Source organism: Aotus nancymaae, unplaced genomic scaffold, assembly GCF_030222135.1.
Source record: "Aotus nancymaae isolate 86718 unplaced genomic scaffold, 86718_ANA_hifiasm-v0.15.2.pri h1tg000019l, whole genome shotgun sequence".
NCBI lineage: Eukaryota > Metazoa > Chordata > Mammalia > Primates > Aotidae > Aotus > Aotus nancymaae.
Genome location: NW_026988431.1, coordinates 44,956,044 through 44,970,081, shown reverse-complemented (window position 1 = coordinate 44,970,081; position 14,038 = coordinate 44,956,044). Strand labels below are relative to the sequence as shown.

The 14,038-nt window shown below is 37.0% G+C and overlaps 1 protein-coding gene across 1 annotated transcript in view; it reads left to right on the top strand.

The window, feature by feature from the left end:
* Nucleotides 1–10,392: 10,392 nt before the first annotated feature.
* Nucleotides 10,393–14,038, top strand: part of IGSF10 (immunoglobulin superfamily member 10) — a 48,629-nt gene continuing 44,983 nt past the window's right edge. Inside the window, exon 1 of the mRNA XM_012437074.2 lies at nt 10,393–10,467. The gene's annotated coding sequence lies outside the window, so the exon portion shown is untranslated. The remainder of the gene's footprint in view (nt 10,468–14,038) is intronic.

Genomic DNA, 14,038 nt, shown 5'->3' with positions numbered 1-14,038 from the left:
CACGAATCAAGCAACTTCCTGAGCCAGAGTAGGGAGACTCCAGTGCAGCCATGTAGTAGAAGACTTAAGGACAAATAAAGGAAAGTGATATATAGTAATGCAACTGAGTTATGTGTACTAGTCCATTCTCACACTGCTATGAAGAACTGCCCAAGACTGAGTAATTTATTTAAAAAAAAGTTTTAATTGACTCTTAGTTCTGCGTGGCTGGGGAAGCCTCAGGAAACTTAACAGTCATAACAAAAAGGGAAGTGAACATATCCTCCTTCACAGGGCAGCAGGAGAAAGAAGAATGAGAACTAAATAAAGAGGGGAAGCCCTTATGAAGCCATCAGATCTTGTGAGAACTTACTATCATGGGAAACTGCTCCCATGATTCAATTACCTTTCACTGGGTCCCTCTCACCATACAAGGGGATTATGGGAACTACAATTTAAGATGAGATTTGGGTGGAGGTACAGCCAAACCATATCATTCCACCCTGGCCCCTCCCAAATCTCATATCCTCACATTTCAAAACACAATCATGCTTTCCCAACAATCCCCCAAAGTCTTAGCTCATTCCAGCATAACTCAGGAGTCCAAATCCAAAGTCTTATCTGAGATAATGCAAGTTCCTTTTGCCTATAAGCCTGTAAAACCAAAAGCAAGTTAGTTACTTCCTAGATATAATGACAGTACAAGCGTTGTATAAATATACCCATTCCAAATGGGTATATTTGGAATATATACCCATGGGAGAAATTCATCAAAAAAGCGGGGGCTACAGGCCCCGTGCAAGTCTGGAATCCAATAGGGTAGTAACTAAAACTTAAAGTTCCAAAATGATCTCCTTTGACTCCATGTCTCACATTCAGAACACAATGACACAAGAGTTGGGCTCCCATGACCTTGGGCAGCTCTGCCCCTGTGACTTTTCAGGGCATAGTCCCCTCTTGGCTACCTTGATAGGCTGGCATTTAGTATCTGCAGCTTTTTCAGGTGCATGGTGCAAGCTGTCAGTGGATCTACCATTCTGGAATCTGGAAGACAGTGGCCCTCTTCTCGCAGCTCCATTAGGCAGTATCTCAGTGTGGATTTTGTGTGGGGGCTCCAACCCCACATTTCCCTTCTGCACTGCCCTAGTAGAGGTTCACCAGAAGGGCTCTTCCCCTACAGCAATCTTCTGCTTGGACATCCAGACATTTCCAAACATTTCCTTTGAAATTTAGGTGGCGGTTCCCAAACCTCAATTCCTAACTTCTGTGCACCCACAGGCCCAATATTTGTAAGCCCCCAAGGCTTGGGGCTTATACCCTCTGACGCCATGGCCTGAGCTGTATATTTTTCCCTTTTAGCCATGGCTGGAGCTTAAACAGCTGGGACATAGGGCACCACATCCAAGGCTGCATAGGGTAGGGGGACCCTGGGCCCAGCCCACAAAACCATTTTCCCCTCCTAGGCCTCTAGGCCTGTTATGGGAGGGGCTACTGCAAGTCTTTGGCATGCCCTAGAGACATTTTCCCCATTGTCTTGGTGATTAACATTCAGCTTGTTACTTATGCAAATTTCTGCAGCGGGCTTGAATTTCTCCCCAGAGAATGAGTTTTCTTTTCTATCACATTAGGCTGCAAATTTTCCAAACTTATGCTCTGCTTCCTCTTGAATGCTTTGCCTCTTAGAAATTTCTTCCACCTGACACCTTAAATCATTGCTCTCAAGTTCAAAATTTCACAGATCTCTAGGGCAGGGGAAAAATGCCTTCAGTCTCTTTGCATAGCAAGAGTGATCTTTTCTCCAGTTCCCAATAAGTTACTCCTCTCCATCTGAAGCCATCTCAGCCTGGACTTCATTGTCCATATCACTATCAGCATTTTGGTCAAAGCCATTCAACAAGTCTCTTGGAAGTTCCAAACTTTCACACGTTTTCCTGTCTTCTTCTGAGCTCTCCAGACTGTGCCAACCTCTGCCTGTTACCCAGTTAGAAAGATGCTTCCACATTTTTAGGTATCCTTATAGCAGCACCCACTCTCTCTGGTACCAGTTTACTGTATTAGTTCTCATGCTGCTATGAAGACCTACGGGGAGGTCTCAGCAAACTTGCAATCATGGTGAAAAGGAAGCAAACATGTTCTTCTTTGCATGGTGGCAGGGGACATAGCAGGAGCTGAGTGAAGGAGGAAGCCCTTTATAAAACCTCATGAGAATTTACTGTCATGAGAACAGCATGGGTGAAACCATCCCCATGATTTAGTTCCTTCCCACCAGGTCCCTCCAATCACACATGAAGATTATGGGAACTACAATTCAATATGAGATTTGGTTGTGGACGCAGCCAAACCATATCAGTACAGAAACAGTGGGATTGGTTTTAGCTCAGCATTTATCTTATTTGAACATGAACAGTTGGCCACATTTGGCCAAAACTTGGTGGTTGCCACGAGAGAAGACTACAGTCTGTATACAATTTCATTTAGGTTATAGCTCACGATGTACAGAGAAATATTTAGGCTGAACTTAGGTAGAGTCAGCTTTAAACTTGATTTAACATTATTTGTATATAGATACTTGTATGTGTTATGTTGTGGAAAATTGATTCATAATGTGAGTTTGATATGTAACTATTGTAACTTTTATTTAAAATAATAGGAAAAAGATTTCAGGTCAATATTTCTTAAGAGAACAACTTATTTTCACGAAAGGATTATTGACAGTAAGCAAAAAGGATAAAGATATTTTTTATTAGTGAATCCTAAAGAATGTTCAGACATTCTCTTCATATATTACCTCTGCCTCATTTTCTCTCTGCAAATTCTGAAACTCTGATTAAGCATATTAGAACTTCTCATTCCCAACTCTGATAAAACCACCTTTGCAAATATTAAAGCAGTGAGGAAATTATGACGGTAAAAGACTTGACCTAACCAACTCCATCTTGCCTTTAACCTCCAAACTGCCCTTGTTCATTCCTCAGCATAGACTGAACTAAGAATAGGAGAAATTTGTAGTTTAACTTTGAAACAGATGATAATAGCCTTTTCCAGAAACAAACCCCCTTCTTCTTGCCTGGGGCCAGACCACCTCTGTAAGACTAACAAATTAGCCACAAGATTAGAAATTATGGTTTCGGTGTCATGCAGCCAGAGGCCACTAGCTCCCCAATTGCTCCTAGGGATAACATCGCTATTATGAAACCTAAGGTTAGTGTTAGAGATATTTTCAGACCCTTCATTCCAATGCACCAGCTGGCACCACCCAGGCTGGTAATCTGGCTCAACCAATTCTGCAATCCCACCCAGAAACAGAGGACAGTAAGAAGAACTCAACCCCCTGCAATTTTATCTTCTATCTGACCAAGAAGCACTCCCCACTCCCTAACCCCCTACATGCTAAATTATACTTTAAAAACTTCAGTCTCCCAATTTTTGAGGAGACTGAGTTGAGTAATAAAATCCAGGTCTCTTATTTAGCCAGCTTGGTGTACATTAGACTTTCTCTGTTGCAATTCCTCTGTCTTGATAAATTGGCTGTAGCTGAGCAGCAGGAAAGGAGAACCCATTGGGCACTGAAAATGTCATGAATTATGCTTTTTGTCTCTTTATCTTTTAATCTCTATGTTGCATTCTACACAATTTTTTCTAATATATCTTAGTTTACTAATTATCTCTAATCTGTTAAGGCTATCTATTGAAATCTTAATTTCTATTGTATATATTTCTAGAAGTTCCACTTGTATTTTCAAATTCATGTTTTCTTGTTCCTGCAAATATCTCTAAGTTTGGCTTTTATTACTTTAAAGATACTGCTTGCAGTTTATTTATTGTCTGTGACCTATATTTTAACTGAAGCCCTTGTGAATCTGCCTTTGCTAATTCTGCTTGTCCTCATTCTTTATGTCTTATTTCCTAGCAGGCCTGATTATCTTTGACAATATATTGGTCATTGTACTTGAAGATTTATTTGTAAAGCATTTTAGGGCCCAAGATAAAAGTATTTACTTCCAGAGAGATTTTGCCTTTGCTTCTGTTCTGCCAGCCTGGGACCCTTTAGCTCAGGTTCAGGACTTGAACTTCATTATTTTTTGATATGACCCCACAGAGGAAAGATAAAGGCTCCTCTATTTCTGATTTACTCCAAGAGTGATAACAGAGTCCCAATTTATTTTGGAGAGAGTTTGCTATTAGCCTTCTACTTCAAGTAGAGGTGGGCCTTTAATTTCTGTCCTTCTTACAAAGTGCCTTTCAAAATAGAAGTTCAAATTTGCTAAAGCCACAAAAACTCTCAAGACAAAAGCACCTTTATGGTTTTCTTATCACTCTAGTTTTTGTTCAGCATTTTCTTGCTATATATAGTTAGCTCTTCATAGATTTTAAGGAAGAGTTTTAAATAATTTATGTGAGCTTTTTAGTTATTTTCAGTAAGAGGTTTGTCCAAGTAACCACGCCTACCAAAACTGGAAGCTGAAAGTCTTAAGTCTCAAAATACTTTACAGTAATAGAAAAAATTATATAGTAATTTTATAATATTGCTATTAAAATAGAGGATTGATGCGTTATAAAAATGGACTGTACTAAACGCCCTAGGTTCTGGGTTTTTTCTGCTAATGTGCAGTTAAAAACAGGAAGCAGGTGTTGCAAAATCTATGGAGAACATTATTGTTAATCTGCTTTTTCAGTGGAGCTAATATTCTACAAATGTCATGCCAAAATATTAGGCCAAGAGTGACTCAACTACAAGCATCACTCCATAGGCTCTCTTTCCTACCCATCTTCCCTTACACTTGAGTCCATGACTTTCTCTAAACTCCCAGAGAATTAAGATTTAGAGAATTAAGATGTTTACTGTGACAAGGATTTACCTACAAAATGTTAAGATTTTTTTCTGAATTTGTTGTTGAAGCTATGAAAAACCTTCTGGCCGAATCATCAAGTCTTCATACTAACATAATGAATTGAAAATGATAAAACTTGTTGTGTCACGCTTTGCAGATAAGAAAAACTGTTTACTGAATGCTTGGTTTCATAGAAATGTGGCTATGGAGAGTCATAAGTGTAATATGAGCACTTAAGGCCAAGAGTAATACATTTTAGACATGTGGCTGGATATATGGGGGTGGGGAGGAAGATTTATTAAGTAATTTCCCACTATCTTAGCAGTTTTTAGGTCTGTAAAAAGTGATGCATCCAATCTAGGACTCCTTGATTAAAACTGGAGAAGAAATCAAGAGAAACATGCTGAAAAATAAGTGCTGAGCTGTTATCACTTTGTTGTGTAACTTTACTGGCAAGAATAAAAGAACTATTCCACTAATATTTCCAAAAACAATGTTGACATTGTATAAACAATATATGTGAAAATGTCAAGGAAACCTGTTTATGAACTTTTCATATTGGTTACCTACATAAACACTCAATGTTCCTATGAAGACTCAGTTAACCATTTTTGAGACGGAAATGTATTGACTATCACTTTGTATTCGTTGGCTTGTGTAGAATCTCTAAAATTCTGTTTCAGCATTTTACACATTTTGGCCAAACCACCAACTCGGCATTTCTCTAAGGAGCCTGTAGATAGCCTGTCATGACATTCTTACGTTTCAAGTTTGAGAAATACTCTAATACTTAGAAGGAATCCATTTACTGATGACTAACTTGTATAGATTCTTGAATAATGATAATCTTGGGTATCATTTTGTAAATGCGTTTTGCATACCAAGCTTTATACTAAGTGGAATATTTTCAATATGTTATCCTTTTTCTAATCCTGGAAGTTAAATGTTATGATGATCCTGTTTTACATATGAAAAAGATTCAGAAAGGCTGTTTGACAAGCACTGTAGAAGCTAATAACTTGTTCCAGCTCTTGAATCAATGGGCTAGAATTCAAATCCTAGTCTGCATAGCTGAAGGCAAACATAAAATGGAAAAAAAAAAAAAAACCTCAAAAGTCCTCAAACTGCCTCATGAATCAAATCCAATGGTGTAAGCAGCCCTTGAATTTTTGGACAGATCTTCTTGTTTTGCTATTAGCCACAGGCTTATAATCAAGCAGGCCTTTTTTACCACTGTGGTAGATTGTATTTTTGTTCAAAATATCCATACTTTCTTATTGAATTGCCCCTCTTTATAGGAGAATTGTTTACCCATGGTTCATTGACATTATAGATACATAATATCATGTGATTTGTAGCACCTTTCCTTGAAGGGAGATTTTACCCTATGGAAGTCAGGCAGGGCCATGTGATTTGTGAACAGAAATATGTGAACAGAAATGACAATAGAATCTGTAAGAGGAAACTCAAGATCTGCTATGATCTCTTTTAGTTGTTCCTTTGAGTTTGACAACAACCCCCTAAGTGGCTGCTCATTAGGGTTTAATACCTGAGAAAAGACGACATGGAATACACCTGCAAATGTGATGGATAAGTAGTATCAGTGAGAAATAATTATTTGTAACCACTAAACCTAGGAGTCACTTATTATTGCTTTTTTGAGTCTTGATTTCTTCATTTGTTAGTTGGGATGATAATACCTGCTTGTAGATACTGTGAAAATTTAAAAAGCTGGACACATTGGTATGTGCCATATCTGGCCGTTACTATTCCCCATTCTATTATTGAACCATGTATTTAAGCAATTAAGTAAGTTGATGTTGTTAAAACACGAGCTCTGAATGAAGAGACCTCCCCCCACCCCGAAACAGGCTTTGTATGAGCAACATGGCTGTTTATTCACCCGGGTGCGGGTGGGCTGAGTCTGAAAAGGGGAGTCAGCAGAGGGTGGTGGGATAGGAGCTGGTTTTATAGGTTTGAGGTAAGCAGTGGAAAGTTACAGAAGTTACAGTTTTGGGCAGTTTTTGCAAGCTGGGAGGGGGTCATAGAGTCTGGAGTCACAAGGTTGACCAATGTCATTACAAAGTCTAATTGCTTTATTGATTGAGGCAGGAATAAGGAACAAAAGAAGAAGGTCTAAAGTTAATTAGGTGCTGCAAGTGTTGGTCATTCTTCCCTTATGTGGTTTTCCAGTTACTTCAGACTTTCTTTTTCCAGGAACTCATCTGGAGTGTCTGTGCCGGTCACAGAGGTTACCATGGTGTAGTCCGTGGCACTGTCAGTCGGCCTAAAAGACCTTACAGATGTATCTGAGGTTTCTTATTTCTGGGATGAGATGGCTGCCCCCAAATTTGGAATTTAAAATAATAATAACAGAATACATTGGTCAATTCCTCTAATATTAATAACTATCATGCATCAGATATTATTTAGTGTTTGGAACATACACACATACATGATTAATTATCTTTTCCAAAAGGGTGATAACTGGTGGCAAATTAAAGCTTAAAATAGAAAATAGGGTTACATTTTTTATTTGATTGCAGCCATATTTCTTTCCAGTAGAATGATTTGAACCACCAAGGTGCTATTCCTAAGAAGTTGAGTTGGCTACAATGGATAAATAAAATTTATCGGTAATTAATATCAACATTGATATTAAATAATCATGCTACTATTTTTAAATGATTATTCTCACAATAGTGTAATTCTGTTTTCTTTACAAATTCTTTGCATCTTGTTTACACTACAATTTATTTCATTGAAATCAAAGCAGTAAAACTTAAACCAAAATCTAAGAACATCAAGTCCCTCATCAGTAAATTATAAATTGATTATAATTTGCTGTTACATGTAACGGCAGCAGGCAAAACCATCAAATCCTTAGATGTACAGTTCTTTGCCTGCAGGCCCCATATTTTATTCTTCTGTTTTAAGAGCTCTGACAAACTATAAAGTACATTTTAATCCCATCAGAAGCCACAGAGTTGGAGCAAATGGGGCACCTGAAACCACTGTGAGCTGAATCCCTGAGTGCAACAGGTAGGAGTAGAATATCCTCTGGTGGGGCCTTGGAGCCCTTGCTTCCATTGCTTCCTTATGGCTTTTAAGAATTATTTATTAAAATAAAAATACTAACTAGGCATCCATTATGAACACAACTCTCTCATTCATAGAGAGTTTATAGAGTGCCACAGATACTGAAGTCACGTTCCCTGACCTCGAACTCGGCAAACTGCTGTCTGAGCAAAACTCTGCTGTAATTCACAATTGCCATTTACTGAGAATTGGGTGGGAAAAGCAAAATCAGTTCTCTAGATCCTTGGAAAGATTTACTGTGTAATGCCACGTGTTTTCTATTGCAAAAAACAATGTACAAAGTTCCCTGCCAATGCCAAACTGACATCACTAAATTAAGTATTCTAAATGTATGCTTCCACTCAGTTCCCTGTTAGCATTACCTTTTAGCAAAAGATCTACTGCAACCACTGGCAAGACTTTTTTAGTCAAATAAAATAAAGAAATTGTTCAGGGTATAATGCTTTTTGTTGCCAAATGTTCTCAACAAGATTAATAATTCAGATGAAATACATAGCCAAAGGAACTGTATGCTTTCTCTCATTTGAACAAATGTTTAATTATCTGCAGATGTGCAGGAAAACATGTATAAAACTAGAATGCACTCACTCGCTACTATTTTAAATGTAAATGCATCCTATGGCTTCCTTTGCATGTTAAGAATTTTAAAAGTAAACATTTGCATTACAGATCTCTTCAAATAAAATCCTATTAAAAACAAATGCAATATGAGCCAAAATGTCCGTTTTAGCAGCCCATTCCTGAACCAGTATTATCCTGTATTGAGTGAGACTTTGTTGGAATTGAAATAATCAGTATGCTCAAGTCCCAGTAGATGTTCTGAAAATATACAAAGGCAAAGTTGTTTAGAATGAGAGTATTCCATTATGAAGAAAAGTTCTACCTCACTGCCCAGCATGACATCCTTATTCAGCTTCTGATATGGCTGTCTGCTTTTAGTTCATTTCCCAGCAAAAATGAAGATGTGTAAGTTGTCTACTTTATAACTTTGTCTAGTATGTCCCATTACTGAATTCGCTATACATTGTATAACAAATACGACTTCAGAGCTTCTGACAAAAGCTGTGTAGCCTTCAAATGATACCTACTTTGCTGAAAGCATGTGTACATACAAGCCAAGAAAATGTGTCCTCCCATTGTGGAGGCTTTTTTGCAACTTTTGCCTCTGAACGGGAGGACAAATTACTTCTAGAAGGGCCATATATTCAAAATATTTCATAAGTTTTATCCTCTAATGGCATTGTATAGAACACATGTTTATCAGACTGAACTTTAATCATAGGTTGACTGACCAGTAGCATTACAGATATAAGCAAATACGGTAGAAATCCATCAAATCTCAACACAAACTTTAATATCAAAAGTAGAAAATGAAATGTTGTTGATCCTACTCAGCCTGGTGCAGATGTACATATCAGGAAGTGGGAATACACTCACATATGAGATTGTGTCCAAGTAGTTGACCAGTTTCAGGAAAAATACATTTGATGGTTTAGTATCCAATTTGTAAGAAATCCATAATCTTTGGCTAATGTTCCCCTTCTCCCCTCTGGCTAGATGCCTTTTGGCCATTTCACTTTTTGGGCGTATTTCCAGTTATGGTTACAGAGAAGGAATAAAAAAGGCGAATATCAAATTAGTCATTTGGGATGCTTGTTATTAGTTCTATGAAAGGTCTTATAAAAAAAGTGAAAATTAAATTTGGGAGTTATCTGTCAATACCTAACTTTTCATTTTATCTCTAATGTTGCCACAGATAACGTAGAACTGGTGTTTTAGCCCAAATTCTGACATTTCTAAGCTTGACATGTTTTTATTGAATAAGCGATGAATATTGACATTCATGGTAGATCGTAATCACAGCCATAGTAGGTTTTGTTCCAAAGATCCCCATTTAGTTTTCACATAATTTCATTTGTGTTATTTTCATTTTGCAACTGACCTTCTCTGTTGTATGAGAATGTAGTTAGAATTTGGCACCTTGATGAGCACAGGAAATTTTCCATTCCAGTCATAATTTCTAAATTGCACAAATTGTAACTTTGGAATGATGTGGATTAAGTCAGTTATGCCCAGAGAAAAAAGTTTTGCTTAAAAGAGAAAAAAGAACATTTATGTAAGTATTAAATCGTGTTTGAAAGTATGAATATTATTTCCATTTTCCAAGCAAACTTCAATAGATGCTTTGGTTCCATATGATAGTATGTACAACCAGACCAGGAGAATGTTCATCCTTACCTTGCATGTACTGTCTGGGCTCTCAATTTATTCTTTCTATGTTTCTGAAAAAGCCCAATGTTGAATTACGTAAAGTACGAAACCTTTACCAGAAGTCTTCTGAAAAACATTTGGAATATTTTATCCTAAAATGTGTTTGTGATTTAATGGCACTGCCTTGAAGAAAATACAACTGTTACACAAACCCTTGCTGATTATCTTGTTTTGCAGGCAAATCTTGGCACATGTGTTTTACGGAGGCATAGTGGAATTCATTGCCATTGAGGAACAAGAGAGTCACAGTTAAAAGTAAGCTGTATCTTTGACAACCTAATAAAAGGTAAACTTTTCAGTATTTTTAATATTAAGGGATAACTACCTTGTAAGTACAATCAAGTCCAGTACTATCAAGATCTGATTATTATAAACTAAAATAAAGACAATTGTAACCCTGAGTTGTATTTACATAATTTGCTCATAAGATCAGCCCAGATATTCCATAAACAATTGAAAAGTCATCACTAAACAATGCAGAGGGGGAAAAAATTCAAGTTTTTGGTTACTTGAATTAGTAAGACTGCCTTTATGATTATTTTTTAATGCAGTTTACATTTTCATCAGAATTTAAAGCCATTCTCATTCAAGATATGCCTGGGCTTTTTGCACATACCTCCCTTCCTGTCTTTCTTCCTAACTTAATGGAAAATTCTAGTTACATTTAGAAGATGTTGAAAAATTATTGTTTGTTCTTTTTTATTTCACAGAATACAGCATTTTAGAATTAAAGTCAAAGGAGCATTTATGTTAACCGATAGAATGCTTTTGAAAATCTGGAATCCTGGTTCTCTTTCCAATAAATTAAACTTCAAAGGGTATATTGGAGAAGTTGAGTTGTAGATATGGTATCTTTTTTTTTTTTTTTTTTTGAGACGGAGTTTCGCTCTCGTTACCCAGGCTGGAGTGCAATGGCGCGATCTCGGCTCACCGCAACCTCTGCCTCCTGGGGTAGATGTGGTATCTTAAAACTACTAAATTAGAAATTTCTCAATGTTTCTTATTTCCTCTTCCTAAATGCACTTATTAAACCTCAATAATAGTCCAGAACTATAATATAAATTGTTTTTTGGGGGTGTTTTTCTTTATAATGGTCTCTGAGTTGTACTGTTGTAGTCCTCTATTGCTGTGCAAAAAATTATGCCCTAAAACTTAGTGGCTTAGAACAACAAATACTTGTCATCTCACAGTTTCTGTAGTCTAGCAATATGTTTTTTTGTTTGTTAAATAAATTTTATTTTGTATATTTGAGATTTACACCATATTGTGGGATGCAGTCATCTGTCACTTAACAATGGGAAAATGTGTCCTTAGGCAATTTCTTCATTATATTAACATTATAGAGTGTACTTACATAAATGTAGCTGGTATATCCTACTATACACCTAGCCTATATTTATTGGTGGTAGGCTACAAAAAATACAGCATAGAATTATAGCATTTTAGCATTCTGTACTGGATGTCACTGTACTGAATACTACAGGCAACTATAATACAGTTATAAGTATTTGTGTATCTAAACATAGAAAAAGTACAGTAAGTATGTTATAAAAATAAAAAATGGCACAACTGTATAAGGCTGCTTCACTCTAATCTTGTGGGACCACCAGAGTATATGGGGGTCCATCATTGGCATATGACTAGAGATAGTAAAATGCTTACTATGGTGAAGCAAACTAATATATGAACTTGCATTGTTACTTTGGTGACAACAACAGCTAAAATCTTATTTAACAAAAACCAGTAATATAACTTGCACAACCTGAGGACTATAGTTAATCATTAGATCTCTAGACTTGTTCATTCTACACATCTACTACCTTGTATTCTTTGACCCCATCCACACCCCTAGTAACCACTATTTCATTCTATTTAACCTTCCCCCACTGCGAAGATTATACATATAAGTGAAATCATGCAATATTTTTGTTTCTGTTTCTGGGTCATTTTTCTTAGTATAATGTCCTCCAGGTCCATTCATATTGTGGCAAATGGCAGGATCACCTTCCTTTATATGGCTGATTAATATTCCTTTATAAACTACAGACATACACACACACAAGCATGCATATTGCATATATATGATATACCTCACATTTTCTTTATCAACAGACTGTTTCTAATCTTTGCTATTGTGAATAATGCTGCAAAGAGCATAGGAGTACAGATATCTTTTGAAGTGATTTCATGTCCTTTGGGTATATATCCAGAGGTAGATTGCTGTGTCATATAATGTTTTTTTTTTTAGACTGAGTCTCAAAGAAAAAACAACACTGACAACCTACATTGTCACCCAGACTGGAGTGCAGTGGCACAATCTCAGCTCACTGCAACCTCTGCCTCCAAGGTTCAAGTGATTCTTCTGCCCCAGCCTCCCAAGTAGCTGGGATTACAGGCATGCACCACCACGCCCAGCTAATTTTCATATTTTTAGTAGAGATGGAGTTTCACTACATTGGCCAGGCTGGTCTCAAACTCCCAACCTCAAGTGATCCTCCCATCTCAGCCTCCCAAAGTGCTGGGATTGTGGTTCTAATTTTAATATTTTTAGAAACCTCCATACTGTTTTCCATAATAGCTGTACCAGTCTACATTCCCATCAACAGTGTATTAGGGTTCCCTTTTTCTCCATATCCTCTCCAACATTTGTTATTTCTTGGCTTTTTGATAATGGTCATCCTAATGGGTGTGAGATGACATAGGGGTTTTAATTTGCATTTCCCTAATGATTAGTGATGTTGAGCACATCTTGATAGACCTGTTGGCCATTTATATGTCGTTTTTGAAGAAATGTCTGCTCAGGTACTTTGCCCATTGAAAAAAATCAGGTTATTTGTTTTTCTGTTATTGAGATGCAAGAGTTCTTTATAAATTTTAGATACTAATGGGATTTGCAAATATTATTCCCAGTCTCTAGGTTGACTTTTCATTTTGTTGATTGTTTCCTTTGGTGTGCAGGAGTTCTTTACTTTGGTGTGGTCCCATTTATTTATTTTTGCTTTTGTAGTCTGAGGTTTTGGTGCAGTATCCAAAAGAAATAATTGTGATACATAATCTTTTTGATGTGTTCTTATACTTGGTTTGCTAATATTTTATTGAAGATTTTTATATCAATTTTTATCAGAAATATTGGCCTGTAGTTTTGTTTTCTTCTGGTGTCCTTGTATGGCTTATGTATGAATGTTATGTTGGCTTCATGTGTTTGGATGTATTCCCTCTGGCTCTATTTTTGTAAGAGTTTAAGAAATATTGATATTCTTCTTTGAGTGTTTGGTAGAACTCAGCTGTGAAGCCATCTGGTCCTGGGCTTTTTTTTGTTGGGAGGTGTTCTATTACTCAATTTGCTACTGGTCTATTTCTTCCTCTTTTTTTTTCTTTTTCTTTTTCTTTCTTTTTTTTTTTTTTTTTTGAGAGTGCATCTCACTCCATCCACAGGCTGCAGTATAGTGGCACAATCTTGGCTCACTGCAACCTCGACCTCCTGGGTTCAAGACAGTCTCAAGAGAATCTCCTGATTCTTGGCTTCAGGAGCCTAAGTAGCCAGGATTACAGGTACACACCACCACACCTGGCTAACTTTTTGTATTTTTAGTAGAGACAGGGTCAGCATGTTGGCTAGGCTGGACTTGAATTCCTGACCTCAAGTATTCCACCTGCTTTGGCCTCTCAAAGTGCTGGGATTACAAGCTTGAGCCACTGCACCTGGTCGACTCTATCTTGGCAAGTTATGGTTTTCTAGAAATTTATCAATTTGCTCTAGGCTGTTCAATGCGTTGGTATATAGTTGTTCATTATAATCGCTTATCCTTTTTATTTTTGATGTGTCTGTTGCAGTTTCTTCACTTTCATTTTCTGTT